Below are 15,404 nucleotides of genomic sequence, written 5' to 3' on the forward strand. Positions count from 1 at the left end.
AGCACAGCAGTTTTGCCACTGTGGGCTTTGGATGAACTTGGCCTTGCTTTGGGGATGATGGTGTGTAGTGCGCTCGCTAGAATTCAAGCGAAGAGTCAAAGGTGAGATTCAGGATAGCAGATATCCATTTAGACAAAATGTCTATGATTTTGGGACCATCGAGTCCTTCCTTCAAACCTAAAATTCTGATATTATTGTACCTTGAATGATTAGATAAATCTATCTCTGCTTCGAGTTTTTTAAATTGTTTAGCTGTGGTGTCACAAAGCTGAGTAACAGTGCAGTTTGATCTTTGCGCTTCTCAAGCTCCTCAATTTGCAGTTGGAAGGCTGAGAGGGATGTTGTGATAACTGACATTTCTTCTTTTAATTCGCAAGTTCTCTCAAAGTGTTTAGATGATAGTTCCCATAAAGCTCAGATCTCATCTAACATAGCTTCAGCCAAGGATTGAGAACATCTTCCTGGCGCCATTTTTTCAGAGGTTGGTAGATTTGGCTTTAAGCATTTTGATCCAGTGGTAGAAGAGTTAGGAGGATCAACCTTTGTTGCTCTGGAAGCAGACATATCTCCGGTAGATGATGAAGATGTTAAAACGCCAAAATTTATATTTTTGCAGGTAAGAGGATGAAAATCTAGAATAGTAGGGGGAGAGAAGTTGAATCAGGCATCCATAATCATTTTCTGCTCACAGAAGTTCTCCCTGTTAACATTCAAGCTCACTCAGATTTAATTTGTCCATTTAATTTGGTTTGGTCTCCGGCTAAAATGAAATATTTAGGCATTAATTTATACACCACCCTTACTGAAACCATTCATCATAAGAAGCTCTAATTCATTATGTAAAATCTCTTCTTAACATTTGGCATCCCTTACATTTTCTTAGTGGGGGAGAATTGAGACTATAAAGATGATGATATCCCCTAAAGTTAACTTTGTGTTAAGTAAGCACATAGAAAAACAGTTAACACTATTCCTATGGAAATCCAAACCTGTCAAATTCTCTGGGGCCCTTTTACAAAGTGGCAGTAAGCCCAACGCGGGCTTACCGCTGGTTAAAAGGGAAGTGCCACTGGGCTACCACAGAAGCCCAGCAGTAGTTCCCTCCCCCAGTGCACGCCATTTCCAGCGAGGGAAAAATATATGCTTCTAGAGGCGTTTTCCTCCAGAAAGGATACTCTTATGCTTACATCTTGCTGGCAATGACATCAATTCTGATAACAACCTGCTAGCATTGATGTCAATTCTGATAACAACCTCCGTCAATGGTGTTAACAGCTTGATTGTCCTGGAACATCGTGACCTTATCAGCAGCTTCGAAGTATGGTAAACAAATGATGTTATTCTTCTGTTAGACTTGATGTCTCTGCATTGTTTTAGAGGCTTTATAGATGAAATGTCTGAGTTTACATATTACAATCAGGTTGTTGATGCTGATTAGTGCCATGTATGTAGGACCATATATGTTTCCATATAGTCACATGGACAGCTGGGCATAGTGCTCATAATAGTGCTGCAGTAGCTTTCTTGCTTTGCTTTTATAGCCACCTTCAAAATGGCGGTGCTGTGCCCTGCTGAGTGCATCCTAGGATGTGCTGGGCAGGGCTTCCCTACCATATTAGCATAGATCATTGGGGAGTTAATTCCCCATGCTGTTCCAGCACTATTTTTGGGGCACTATTTTGGAACAACTTGGGGAATTGATCATCAGGGCATAAGTTATCTAGATAGTTGTCTGGATAATGGTGCTGAATATCACACCTATTCACATAATTTGCTGCTCTACCTCACCTCCACCTCCAGACTGCCCCGGCACTTATCTCGTCTGGAAGGATTTTCAGCAGCACTGTCCAGATAATGCTGCTGAAAATCCAGGGATGGCTCCATTCACAGGTATTTATCTGGGTAGCAAGTACTGCTACCTGGAAATATCCTTTTGCCAGGCCCTACATATTTTTCTTTTGTTATACATTTTATTCTCTAAGCATTCCTCTAGATTATTTCATTCTGTTGTCAATGTCCTTTAGCTTATGTTACAGATTCAGTTTATTTTCTTTAACATTTTCAGAGAGTTTTCCATTATCTCACCCATTGTTCTGCCATTCCCGGATTGGCATGGAGAATTTGTTCTGACTGTTACAGATTCCTACATGTATTCCCATATTACTAAATATATTAAGTAAAAAACATTTCACCTTATTTTCCTTTATTTTGTTTTATTTGTGTTTTATTTCTATTTACTAGATTCCTACACAGAATCTACATGTTAACAGAATCCATCGCTTCGGTTGCATATGAAACACATAGACCACTACCTAATAAAGAAAAGGAAATTACCGTATTTTTCGGACTATAAGACGCACCGGACCATAAGACGCACCTAGGTTTTAGAGGAGGGAAATAGGAAAAAAAAATTTCCTTTTTCCCTCCTTTAAAACCTAGGTGCTCCGGTGCGTCTTGTCCAAATCCCTCCCTCCGAGTTCGGGATCGCCCTCCCCCGGCCCTATCACCACTTCTCCCTACTCACGTCACGCAATCTTCCCTGGTGGTCTAGTGACGTCAGGGCAGGAAAGAGCCCCCTCTTTCCTGCCCAGCACACTGCTCTCCATCCTCCTGTATGCTGCCTGACGGTCTCGGCGAGATTCAAAATGGACGCATGTAAATTAATTGAGTAACGAGCCAATTTATATCAATAATTGGGTGCTAACAAATAATTATTGATGTTACTTGACTCTGATGAAAATTTACATATGCATCTGGCTGCACACTATTCTATAAGGAATAGCACCTTATAGAAAAGGGCATATCAGGGACGTTCAAAAAGTTGCACACAGAATAATAGAGTATGGCTTCAGTGTGCCTAACTTGGGTACCAGTATTTACACCAGGTTTCAGCAGGTAGAAGTCTGGTGCCTAAAGTTAGGCCCTTTATAGAATTGTGCTTAGCGCTCATTTTTTTTTCATCTCTGAATTTTGAGCACCATTTACTGAAGCAATAAGTATAAGAAAAGCTTTTTGGAACAAAAGTGCTTTTAACATCTTATGAAAAGTCAAAACACAAGTAATGGCCCTCAAATGCTTGGATAAGGAGCTCCATAAACATGGTCCCGCTATAGAAAACATGATTATTAGGGGTGGGCAAGGATGAAAATTTTTAATCAAAATTAATCGTGGTATTAAAAATTTTAATCACACATTTAATCACTCCTCCGGGCTTAATGTCTTGGTACTAGTAAATTTGCATTGCGCAGACTGTATGGAAATTTTTTTAACCTGCTGAATATAATAAAAAGTTGCATACACACAATTCCTTCCCACAGTACATTGCTCTCCCCCCCCCCCCCCCCCCCCATACAGGTACCTACCTTTCTCTTCTCCTGCAGCATTCTTCCCATGTGCATACACCAGTGTCTCCCCTTCTACTGCTAAACCTATTACCCCTGACACACAGACATCCATTTCTCTCCTCTCTTTCTGCCACTGTTGCTGCCCCCCCCCCCCAGTACATAGGTCCAGCACCTCCCCCCTCCCCCCACATTTATATTAACATTTATCTGCCACCTTATAGGGTCTACCACAAGCTACTTGCAACTGATGCCGATGCCATCCCTCTGCTACATTATGCCAAGGTGAAATAGGATAGGCAGGGGAGAGAAAGCAATGCTGGACAACAGAGGGGAGTTAAAAAGTTTGATCAGGATTAAAAATTTAATCCTAGTTAAAAATAAATTATCAAATTAGTAGTGCACTAAAATGCCCACACCTAATGATTATGATTATCATCCAAACAAGCCTGATAAAATGAAGTTACATCAAGCAAAAAAAAACAAAAAAGTGGAAAACGGAAGAAGACTAAACAAACAAGGGTGTTTGGAAAACAATTTGCTAAACTTTAATACACCTGTAGTATAAAACTTTGTATTGCCTGACGGTCTCGGCGAGATTCAAAATGGACGCCGAGAATTGAAGTCTCGGCGGCCATTTTGAATCTCGCCGAGACCGTCAGGCTGCATACAGGAGGACGGAGAGCAGCGCGCTGGGCAGGAAAGAGGGGGCTCTTTCCTGCCCTGACGTCACTAGACCATCAGGGAAGATCGCGTGACGTGAGTAGGGAGAAGTGGTGACAGGGCCGGGGGGGAGGGTGATCCCGAATTCGGAGGGCGGGCGGGCGATCCCGAACTCGGAGGGAGGGAGGGAGGGAAAGAAATCTCTACCTTCGGACTATAAGACGCACCCCCCATTTTCCTCCCAAATTTGGGGGGAAAAAAGTGCGTCTTATAGTCCGAAAAATATAGTATGTCAGAAATATGCAAACAAAAAATGAAATGGAACCTGGAAAACCCAAGAAAACAGACTCATTGAGCCATGGAACACTGATGAAAGAGAAACAGAAATACATTTCCTCCTAAACAGAGCAAACTACAAGAAATGCACATTTTCAAAACCTATATCAACACAAAAGAGGCAGTTGTGATCCACAGATCATAGTATGAAGTAAAACAATGGATTGAAGAGGTTAAAAAAGGGCACACTTTTATTTTTAAAATAGCCCAATGTGGCATGTTTCACCTATTGCAATGTGCTTCAGGAGCAGCGACTAAAGGAGAACCTCAAATCACACTTCCCCTTAGTATAGGCAAGGAGTGCTGGCACCAGGTATGATGCTCCTTTCAGTTCTGCTTTTGGTTTTCTGGATGGGTTGGTCTTGGTCACTCTTTATCACTTACTTATGTTGGTTTTCTCTTAAGTCCTTTTCCATGATCTCATTTCCATTTTCTGTTTCTTCACCGTCTCTGTCTTCTTCCTTTCCTTCCTTACACCCATTTCTGATATTGTGTTTCTTTTCCATCTTTTATCTCTATTTCTCTCACTTGCCTTTTGATCTGCCTATAATTAGATTTCATTCCTCCTTCTTCCTCCATTCTTAGTCTCTCTCTCTTTTTACCTACATACCAGCTTTCCAATTCCTATATTTACTTCTCTAGTCCTTTCATTTCCACCTGTGTATTTCATTCCTTCCCTAGCCTCCAATTCCCTCTGTATTTAATTCACTTTCTAGTCTCTCTTTATATCTTCTGTACTCATCCCTTCTCCAGCCTCATCAATCACTGCCTCTCATCCCCTCTCCATCCCTGGTTCCTTTCTTGTCACTCATCCCTTTCCATCTCCAATCCCTTTCTTGTAAATGCTACCACCTCATTTGTCAGAATGAACAGGTAGATGATGAGATACAAACAGAAGTTAGGGAAGATAACAAAATTGATAACACAATAACAATGAGAGATTTCAAACATGCCGATATGGGCTGGGTAAATGTCACATCAAGGCATGCTAGGAAGGTCAAGTTTATAGATGAAATAAATTACCGCTTCATGGAGAATTTGTTCCAAGAAGGGAGCGATTTTGGACTTAGCCAAAAAAAAATAATGACCTCCATTCACTGAATATCTATCTCTGAGTGGCCCTTTTACTAAAGTGTTGATGTGTGGCAACGAGCTTACCGTGTGACAACCTGGAACTACCGCCAGCCCAACGTGCCATTTCTGGCCATTTCTGGCGCTAGCAGAAATATTGAAAAAATATTTCCACAGGGGGTTACCCAGCGGTAATCAGGCAGCATCACATGCTGCTCAGTTACTGCTGTGTTAGCACGGGAGCCCCTAACATCACCTCAATAGGTGGCGGTACGTGCTACTGCCCCAAATTGGCCATGTGGCACGTGTGAACTTACCGCACGGCCATTTCATTTTTGGTTATTTGCACCCGCTGCAGTAAAAGGGGTCCTGGCACATGACAAAAATGGCCACCACCACTGGTTCAGGGCCCCTTTTACTGCAGCTTAGTAAAAGGGTCCCTAAATGCCTAACTTGATGTAACTTAAATTCAGTGGTGATCCTAGGTCAGCTGCCACCCGGGGCAGATCAGTGCTGCGCACCCCCCCCCCCCCCCCCTGGGTGCAGCCGCATCCATCCCCCCAGGGTGCAGTACGACCCCCCCTGCGTATCAAGCCCTCCCCCCTCCCCCCGGATGCATTCTTAGCTGCTGGGAGCAGCCACGCAGCTGTTGGCTCCACTGGCTCCATGCTCTCTCTGCCCCAGAACAGGAAGTAACCTGTTCCGGGGCAGAGAGAGCAGGGAACCAGCAGAGCCAACAGGCACGTGGCTGCTCTCTGCACCCTCCAGCAGCGTGCACCCGGGGCAGACCGCCCCCACCACCCCGCCCCTGGTACACCACCGCTTAAATTCCCCCCCCCCCCCCCCCCCCCCCCTTTCCCGGTGCAAGCTGCAACAATAAAAGAAATGGAATGACTCCCATATGAGGAAAGACTAAAGAGTCATTCTCTTCACTTGGAGAAGAGTTATAATCTGCACCTTCTTGAATTCTGGGCAGCGTACAAAAAAACATGCATAGTCATAATCAAACCATACATCAGAAAATACTACAGTTCTGCTTGATGTGGGTATAGAAAAAGGTTTAAAAAGTACAAGGAATAATCTTGCTGTAACATGACTGTCTCTTTGGGGGTAATCTATGTATATAACAGCTGTTTGAAGAATATGGATCTGTTTTGTATAAGTTTGGAGTGATTTCTATTGTATTATGTGGATTCTTTCAATAAAGCTCCTTGTTAAAAATTAACAAAAAAAAAAAAAGAAAATGCTACAAAAGTTTTAAAAACATTAACCCTTGGATTCTATATATAACACCCTGAATTGCAAGCCCAAATTTGTGCATGCACCCAAGATGCGCATGTAAATTAATTGAGTAACGAGCCAATTTATATCAATAATTGGGTGCTAACAAATAATTATTGATGTTACTTGACTCTGATGAAAATTTACATCTGCATCTGGCTGCACACTATTCTAAAAGGAATAGCACCTTATAGAAAAGGGCATATCAGGGACGTTCCAAAAAGTTGCACAAAGAATAATAGAGTATGGCCTCAGTGTGCCTAACTTGGGTACCAGTATTTACACCAGGTTTCAGCAGGTAGAAGTCTGGTGCCTAAAGTTAGGCCCTTTATAGAATTGTGCTTAGCGCTTATTTTTTTTTTCATCTCTGAATTTTGAGCACCATTTACTGAAGCAATAAGTATAAGAAAAGCTTTTTGGAACAAAAGTGCTTTTAACATCTTATGAAAAGTCAAAACACAAGTAATGGCCCTCAAATGCTTGGATAAGGAGCTCCATAAACATGGTCCCGCTATAGAAAACATGATTATTAGGGGTGGGCAAGGATGAAAATTTTTAATCAAAATTAATCGTGGTATTAAAAATTTTAATCACACATTTAATCACTCCTCCGGGCTTAATGTCTTGGTACTAGTAAATTTGCATTGCGCAGACTGTATGGAAATTTTTTTAACCTGCTGAATATAATAAAAAGTTGCATACACACAATTCCTTCCCACAGTACATTGCTCTCCCCCCCCCCCCCCCCCCCCCCCATACAGGTACCTACCTTTCTCTTCTCCTGCAGCATTCTTCCCATGTGCATACACCAGTGTCTTTCCTTCTACTGCTAAACCTATTACCCCTGACACACAGACATCCATTTCTCTCCTCTCTTTCTGCCACTGTTGCTGCCCCCCCCCCCCAGTACATAGGTCCAGCATCTCCCCCCTCCCCCCACATTTATATTAACATTTATCTGCCACCTTATAGGGTCTCCCACACGCTACTTGCAACTGATGCCGATGCCATCCCTCTGCTACATTATGCCAAGGTGAAATAGGATAGGCAGGGGAGAGAAAGCAATGCTGGACAACAGAGGGGAGTTAAAAAGTTTGATCAGGATTAAAAATTTAATCCTAGTTAAAAATAAATTATCAAATTAGTAGTGCACTAAAATGCCCACACCTAATGATTATGATTATCATCCAAACAAGCCTGATAAAATGAAGTTACATCAAGCAAAAAAAACAAAAAAGTGGAAAACGGAAGAAGACTAAACAAACAAGGGTGTTTGGAAAACAATTTGCTAAACTTTAATACACCTGTAGTATAAAACTTTGTATTGCCACTACATAAAGAACTCGAGACAGCACCATGTTTCGGCACAGAGTGCCTGCCTCAGGAGTCTACAATATAAACAAATAAGAAGGAATAGAACCATTCATGAATAAAACCATGGACTAAAAAACATTTAAAACACATGAAAAACAGTTTTACATTTCTTGTTTATGAGGAATTTCCTTTAAAAGATAAATAATGACCTAAATTTCAAACAGTAAAACAATTGAATAGTAATGCAATGAAAATGTATGGATCAAGGAAAATAAGTGAGCAATTGAACAAATGTGTGTTTTATAAATAAAGATGCATTAAACAGATGGTGTAAAAACACAAAAATGCAGTGAAGACTTTTAGAATAACCATAAATAAACATACTCGAAATAAATATATATATGTATATGTATACACACACACGCGAAACATGGTGCTGTGTTGAGTCCTTATATATATATATATATATATATATATATATATATATTGTAAAGTGGATCCTCTTTTCTCAGCGGTTGCAGCTCTCCACAGCCTGAAGAACACCTTCCAGTACTGCTCCTTTTCCCCTCAGAAACAATGACTTTTTTTGTGGCCTAGGAGGGGCTTCCCTCCTTCCCTCAGTTGTGGCACCAAAACACAAAACAAAGCACGGTTATCATTCACCTTTCTCAATCCGGTTAGTTTCCCAGTCCAGGCTTCCACAGCTGCTTCCTCTCCCTCCCTCTTGGGGAAGAGTAGCAGCGAATAATAAAAAAAAAAGGAAAAAATACCCTGTTCAGAGTAGCGGGGTTTTCCCAAAACACAGTTCACTTTTAGCCAAGCTTTACCCCACTGCTCAGTTTAGCCAGGCTTTCAAAACACAGTTCAGTTCTAGCCAAGCTTCAAAAACATAGCTCAGTCCAGCTAGGCTTTCAAAACACAGTTCAGGTCTAGCCAAGCTTTCAAAAAATACAGTTCAGTTCTAGCCAAGCTTTCCAAAACACAGCTCAATTTAGCCAGGCTTTCAAAAACACAGTTCAGTGCTAGCCAAGCTTTCCAAAACACAGCTCAATTTAGTCAGGCTTTCAAAAACACAGTTCAGTTCTAGCCAAGCTTTCAAAACACAGCTCAGTTTAGCCAGGCTTTCAAAACACAGTTCAGTAATGGCTTTGCGCGGGCTCAAAGCCTAGGGTCCCACCCTCTTGGTCAGTCATACTCCTACCTGACCTCCTCCCGCTTGACCTGGCTTGGCCCCGCTACTTCCTTGGCTTTCGCTGAGCCAGAGCCGAAAAGTCCATCGGCTCTTCCAGGGGGCTCTCCGGTTCAGTCAACTCCATAGGGCAAGGCTCACTCTCTGCCCCTCTCTCCTCAGGAGCCCAATCCATATTCTCCTCGCCCCGCCCTTCTCCCAGCTGCTCACCCTTTCTTTCATTAAAGCTCCTTGGTGGCTCTTCTTTCTCCACCCACCTGTTCCACCACCTCTTCCACCAGGTTGGAGAATCAGCCTTATTCCTTCCCCTGCGGCCCTCCTCTGGAGACTCCTGGGACTGCACATAGTTTCTCTTATCCCCCGTCTCCCTTGGGGCATGCTGGGAGTTGTAGTTCTTTATTTCTAGTTTTTTCCTGGGGAATGCCTGCCTATAACGGGGGTATTCTGGCCTATCACAGGGTTCCTTTGGGGCCTGTCCTACATACTCTTTACATACCCCCCCCCCTTAAATTTCCACCCCCCCATTCTTTCTCCTCCTCCTCCTCCACCCGGGACAGGGCATCAACATTTCCTAAACATCGCCCGGGACGATGCTCCACAGCATATTGGAAAGGCTGCAATGCTAAGTACCATCGCATTAGTCTCCCATTATTATTCTTCATTACATTCAACCATTTTAGGGGAGCATGATCCGTTACCAACTTAAATTTTCTCCCTTCTAAATAGACACTACACTCCTGCACTGCCCATCGTATGGCTAAACACTCCTTTTCTATGGTGGAGTAATGTTCCTCATGAGGCAGGAGCTTCCGGCTTAAATAAAGCACCGGGTGTTCCTCCCCTTCATGCTCTTGGGACAGCACTGCACCTAACCCCCTCCCCGAAGCATCTGTTTGAAGGACAAAGGGCTTTTCAAAATCAACTGCTTGCAGCACAGGTTCCTGGCACAGGGCCCTCTGCATCTGTTCAAATGCCCTCAACTCCTCCCCTCCCCACCTCAAGTGGTCCGGATTCTTCCCTCTCAGCATGTCAGTCAAGGGAGTGGCCATTGCGGAAAAATGAGGGATGAACCGGCGGTAATACCCTACCATCCCCAGGAATCTACGCAATTGTTTCTTGGTGTTTGGTCTGGGAAACTCTTGGATGCTTTTAACCTTATTCAATAAGGGCCGGACCTCTCCCCTTCCCACATTATACCCTAAATACTTCACCCTGTACTGCGCAAAATAACATTTTTTTGGGTTCAGGGTGAGACCTGCCTCCCTAAAAGCCTGCAGCACTGCCTCTACCTGGTTTAAATGGGTGTTCCAGTCTCCACTATGTATTACCACATCATCCATATATGCGGCGGCATATGCCTGATGGGGTCGGAGAACCCTGTCCAGCAACCTCTGGCAACTTGCAGCAGCTGAATTAAGGCCAAAAGGCAATCTTTTGAACTGGTACAGGCCTATGGGCGTACTAAAGGCGGTCTTAGCTTGTGCCCCTGACGTAAGGGGAATCTGCCAATACCCTTTTGTCAAGTCCAGGGTGGTGAGATATTGTGCAGATCCTAGCCTGTCCACCAGCTCCTCAATATAGGGCATAGGATATGCATCTGCTTGCGAGATATTATTAAGCTGGCGGAAATCTATGCAGAATCTCCACTCCCCTTCGGGTTTTGGTACTAACACCACTGGGCTTGACCAGGGGCTATTTGACTCTTCGATCACCCCGAAGTCTAACATTTCCTGGACCTGTTTTATCACCTCCCTCCTTTTCATGGGGGACAGCCTATATGGCTTTTGCCGAACTACTTTACCCCTTTCCGTTATGATGTCATGCTCCACTAGGTGAGTATTTCCAGGGCAGGCCGTCAACACATCATCAAACCCTTTCAAGAGCCTTCCTATCTCTTTCTTTTGTACTTGTGTCAACCGGGGATTAACCCCTGGTTCACCGGGCTTGAAAATATCTCTTATTTGCGGTCCCAACTCCTCTCCCTCCTTTTCATCTCCCCGGGTCTGAAAGCCTACCCTTGCTACCCAGGGTTTCATCAGGTTAACGTGGAAGGTTTGGACCCGCCCCTTTTCGTTCGCCACCTCATATGTAAGAGGCCCAAGTCTCCTCCTCACCACCCAGGGACCCTTCCACCTAGAGGCAAACTTATGAGGATCCTCCGAGATTAGGATAAGGACCCTATCTCCTATTACAAACTCCCTCTCCCGAGTACCCTTATCATAATATTCCTTTTGCCGATTTTGGCTCTGTTCAAGCCTTTCCTGGGAATATTCCTGTAACTTATCTAATCTGGTCCTCAGATCCTGTAGGTATTCGACCACTGACTGATCGGAGGTGTCCGGGGGTACCCAGTGCTCCTGCAATATATCTAAAATTCCCCTGGGCCTCTGGCCAAACATTAGTTCATAAGGCGAAACACCTAAGGAGTCTTGCACCTTCTCCCTGTAGGCATATAGCACGAAGGGCAACAGCTGGTCCCAACCTGTCCTATCCTCGCCTAACGCTTTCTTTAACATACCCTTTAAAGTTCTATTAAAACGTTCCACCATCCCATTAGTCTGAGGATGGTAGGCCGCTGTACGGATATGTTGTATCCCAAAAGCCTCCCACACTTGCCTTAAGGTACTTGACATAAAGTTGGACCCCCTGTCGGTCAAAACTTCTTGGGGGAATCCCACCTCACAAAAGATTTTTATCAGTTCCCCGGCAATGACCTTCGCTGATATGCTTCTCAAAGGAATGGCCCAGGGGTACCTAGTGGCCATATCCATAACCACTAAAACGTAGAGGAAGCCTCTCTGAGATTTTGTTACTGGGCCAATAATATCCATGGCTATTCTCCTCCCCGGTTGTTCCACTCTAGCAAGGGGTTTTAACGGAGCCTTAGGCGGTAGCCGGTCTGTCACCTTCTGACAGTTGGGGCAGGACTTGCAATACCTCTCCACCTCCCCATAAACTCTTGGCCAATAAAACCGGCCCAATATCTGAGTCAGGGTAGCTTGGGAGCCCTTATGCCCCCCCAAAGGGTGATCATGCGCGAGCCTTACTACTAGGGGACGGAAAGCTTGGGGGACTACTAGCTGTCTCCCCGCTTCCGAGTTTTCCCAATTGGGTACCCTGCGATATAGAATGTCCCTTTCTATCATGAACCCCGGGGCTTCCTGGCCCTCCCCCTGTCGGGCCCGTTCCCAGGCATACTCTAAAGTAGGGTCCGTGGCCTGCTCCCTATGAAACTGGGGAAACTGCTCGCTCAATTCTTTCGGGGCCACTGGCAGATAACTTTCTTTTCTTGCCTGCTCCAAGGCCTCCCGTCTGCCCCTCTGCTCCTTTTTTTTCAAAGCTTTCCCCTTTCTCTCTTTTCCCGGCTCCCCTAAAACCTCCCCTTGAAAAGGAAAAATACCTCCTATTCCCTCTTCCTCAGCCTCAGGGTCTCGCCGAGCCTGCGAGCGGGTAGTGACCAACACTCTTTTTGCACTAATACACTCGGTAAAGGGGGGCCAGTCCCTTCCCAAAATCATCTCCTGTGGCAGTCTGGGCAGAACGGCAACGGCTATCTCTATCTCCCCTGTAGGCCCCTTCACGTGAACCCTATGGAGGGTATAACGAGTACTGGCCCCATGTATACATTGAATAGCCACTGCTCCCTCATAGGTATCCTTACCTCCTGTCCTCCTCTTTCTTATTTGTTCCCAAAACCTCCTGGAGATCATGGACTGGTCTGCCCCGGAGTCTAACATGGCTACAATCGGTAAACCCTCAACCTCCACCTTAGCAGTATACCGAGGCCTAAACCCTTGGGCAACCTGCGAGGTCCATCCCTCTCGACCTGGGCAATCCCTCCGGAAGTGCCCAGTCTTCCCACACTTATAACAGATTTTACCTTCATACGAGGGGGCCTTTCTTTCAGGGCCTGAGGGCACTACGGGCTTTTTACACCCCCAGCCGTAATCGGGTTTCCCCCCCTGGGGATCTAGCTTAAAGAAGGAACTTTTGGAACCCTCGCCTCCCACAGTTCGGGGCTTACCCCCTCCAGGTCAGGTTCTCCCCAATGTTGGGCTTCCAAATAACACTCCAACCCGGCTGTCACGGCCTCCACCGTCTTACAGCCCCTTTGGACCAATCCTGCCCTAATCTCCCTGGGAAGGCCCTGCAGGAACTGCTCCACTACTAATTCTTGAAGAATCTCTCCCGTGGTGTGGCGATCAGGTTCCAACCATTTTTTACCAAGTCCATCAGTCTAGTGGCCAGCGCTTTAGGGGTTTCCCCCTTTTCCCATTTAGTGGACCGAAACTTACGCCTATAAGCCTGGGTACTCAGTCCATACCGGTCTTTAATGGCCTCTCTCAACCTCCCATAGTTGGCAGCGTCCCCAGGAGCCAAGTCTCTAAAGGCTCCTAGAGCCTCCCCAGATAATGAAGGCACTAACCGCATGGCCCACTGCTCTTGTGGCCACCCTGCGGCCACTGCCACCCTCTCGAAGGCGGTCAGGAAATCATCCACATTATCCTGCTCAGACAACTTTCCCCAAGTAAGTGAGTTCAGGGATAAATGTCCTACCGCACCGCTTCCGCCTGGCCCCTGTCCAGTTGCTCCGGCTCCACCGCCCCTGGGAGCCTCGATCCCTCGCTGGAAAAAGTCCTGGAGCATATTCAGCACCGGTTGTTGCTGCTCTCGTGCCGCCGTCAAGGAGTCTTCCACCATCTTCCCCGTCAGTTCTTGCTGTTTCTGGAACTGCATCGTCATCCAAGCGAAGATCTCCTTGGGGTCCATCCTTGCTCCGGAACAGCGACTCCTGGTGGGGAAAAAAACACAGAGGACACCTCCAAGTGCGGTTTCACTACTTATGTTTCCCCTTTTACTAGGATCCCTTTATCTCCCCCAATCTAGGCCCCGCTTACCGGAACCCCAGACCGGTCTGCGCCTTTCTCAGCGTGGCCCCTCCGTCGGGCTTTTCTGTCCTGCTGGTCTTGGCCTCCTCGAGCGACAGGTCCGCGACGCGATCCCACTTCTGACACCAATTGTAAAGTGGATCCTCTTTTCTCAGCGGTTGCAGCTCTCCACAGCCTGAAGAACACCTTCCAGTACTGCTCCTTTTCCCCTCAGAAACAATGACTTTTTTTATGGCCTAGGAGGGGCTTCCCTCCTTCCCTCAGTTGTAGCACCAAAACACAAAACAAAGCACGGTTATCATTCACCTTTCTCAATCCGGTTAGTTTCCCAGTCCAGGCTTCCACAGCTGCTTCCTCTCCCTCCCTCTTGGGGAAGAGTAGCAGCGAATAATAAAAAAAAAAGGAAAAAAATACCCTGTTCAGAGTAGCGGGGTTTTCCCAAAACACAGTTCACTTTTAGCCAAGCTTTACCCCACTGCTCAGTTTAGCCAGGCTTTCAAAACACAGTTCAGTTCTAGCCAAGCTTGCAAAACACAGCTCAGTTAGCCAGGCTTTCAAAACACAGTTCAGTTCTAGCCAAGCTTCAAAAACATAGCTCAGTCCAGCTAGGCTTTCAAAACACAGTTCAGGTCTAGCCAAGCTTTCAAAAAATACAGTTCAGTTCTAGCCAAGCTTTCCAAAACACAGCTCAATTTAGCCAGGCTTTCAAAAACACAGTTCAGTGCTAGCCAAGCTTTCCAAAACACAGCTCAATTTAGTCAGGCTTTCAAAAACACAGTTCAGTTCTAGCCAAGCTTTCAAAACACAGCTCAGTTTAGCCAGGCTTTCAAAACACAGTTCAGTAATGGCTTTGCGCGGGCTCAAAGCCTAGGGTCCCACCCTCTTGGTCAGTCATACTCCTACCTGACCTCCTCCCGCTTGACCTGGCTTGGCCCCGCTACTTCCTTGGCTTTCGCTGAGCCAGAGCCGAAAAGTCCATCGGCTCTTCCAGGGGGCTCTCCGGTTCAGTCAACTCCATAGGGCAAGGCTCACTCTCTGCCCCTCTCTCCTCAGGAGCCCAATCCATATTCTCCTCGCCCCGCCCTTCTCCCAGCTGCTCACCCTTTCTTTCATTAAAGCTCCTTGGTGGCTCTTCTTTCTCCACCCACCTGTTCCACCACCTCTTCCACCAGGTTGGAGAATCAGCCTTATTCCTTCCCCTGCGGCCCTCCTCTGGAGACTCCTGGGACTGCACATAGTTTCTCTTATCCCCCGTCTCCCTTGGGGCATGCTGGGAGTTGTAGTTCTTTATTTCTAGTTTTTTCCTGGGGAATGCCTATA

Source organism: Microcaecilia unicolor, chromosome 2 (genome assembly GCF_901765095.1).
Source record: "Microcaecilia unicolor chromosome 2, aMicUni1.1, whole genome shotgun sequence".
Taxonomy (NCBI): Eukaryota; Metazoa; Chordata; class Amphibia; order Gymnophiona; family Siphonopidae; genus Microcaecilia; species Microcaecilia unicolor.